The following is a 1,658-nucleotide window of genomic DNA, read 5'->3' on the forward strand; positions in this document are numbered from 1 at the left end:
TATATAGTATTAGGGTCTGCAGGAAAAGCAACAGCAAACGTTTTTACTATTGGGTAGGTATATTAGTCAGGGTTCTCCAAAGAAAGAGGACCTACAGGAGATAGATAGATAAATAGATAGCTATCTAGACAGATAGAGAGATAGAAACTTATGAGGAATTGGCTCATGTGATTGCGGAGGCTGAGTAGTCCCATGACTGATGACTTAGGAAAGTCAGTGGTACAATTTCAGCCCAAGTTCAGAGACCTGACAACCAGGATAGCTACTGATGTAAATTTTAATGAAAGGGCAAGAGAAGAGAGATGTCCTAGCTCAAGTAGGAAGATAGGGGTAAAAAAAGGGGGTAAATTCTTCCCTCCTCTGCTTTTTTGTTCTATTCGGGCCTTCAGCAGATTGGATGATGCCCGCCCACATTGGAAGGGCAGTCTGCTTCATTAAGTCCACCGATTCAAACCCTGATCTCTTCCAGAAACACCTTTCAGAAAAAAAGGATGTTTAATCTGAGCACCCTATGACACAGTCAAGTTAATACATAAAATTAACCATCACACTAGGGTAAAGGAAATTACAAGAAAGAAATATGTCCAAAGTTGCTACCAGCATTCTAGATGGTCAAAGGTAGATATGTTGCCAGAGAAACCACATCACACTTCCATGTGAACAGGGATTTAAGTGACTCTTGGATATGTCTTATGAAAACCTCAAATCCCACTGTACTAGAATGGCTTCTATTACATAAGCAAACAAGAATTTAAAGATTATGTCCTATTATTCTATTTGTCAACACATTAAAATAAAATTAAGTACTCAATTAATTTACAATTAACACTTTAAAATTGAAAACAGAGCCATTTGTTGGATGTATGGGCATAAAAGACAAGTTTTAAGTTGTCTCTTTTACTCAGTCTACATTGTGGCATTCTCTACCAGGGTAAAAGGCTTTCTCAGGCCATCTTTGTTTGTTTGAGGGTTATAGGCAATATCACCAATTTCCCCATTGGCTAGCACAGTATTGTTTTATATCTGTTTTTCAAGCATAATTATTAACAGCATCCCTTTTTAACTTTCAGAATTGGTTCGGTTTGGATAATAACTTGCAAATTCAACCTACTTACAAAAGGTGTAGGAAATCTGCTGTGTACCCAGAATTCTTTCTAGTCTGGGGATAGAAAAAGGAATAGCAGGGTCTCAGCGTATCATGCCAAAGCAGAGCATTCAACCAGACGCAATTTTGCTCCCCAAAGGATATTTTGTAATGCCTGGAGAAAAATTTTTCATTGTCACAAATTAATTAGGGGTGGTGGAGAAGAGACTGTTGCTGCTTGCATAAAGTGGAAGAAGGTTAGTAATGGTTGTAAACATTCTACAATGCTCAGGAAAGTCCCTCAACAAGGAGGGGGCTAAATTATCACTAGTGTCTGGGTTAAGAATTCTATTTTAATGGGATGGATGTAACACTAAGTACAATGAGCCCTCTCTGCCAGGGCCAGCATTCAGATCTCTCCCTGTGGTTGCTTTTCTCCCAGTGTCTGTCCACTAGAGCAAAGACAGCTCTTCACTGACTCCTTCCTCCCAAAGATTCCCCACTGGACTGGCTACATAAATATGCAGGGCCTAGTGGAAAATGAAAACACAGGGCTCCTTGTTCAAATGCCATT

This window comes from Propithecus coquereli, unplaced genomic scaffold, assembly GCF_000956105.1.
Source record: "Propithecus coquereli isolate 6110/MARCELLA unplaced genomic scaffold, Pcoq_1.0 Scaffold551, whole genome shotgun sequence".
In the NCBI taxonomy this organism is placed as follows: Eukaryota; Metazoa; Chordata; class Mammalia; order Primates; family Indriidae; genus Propithecus; species Propithecus coquereli.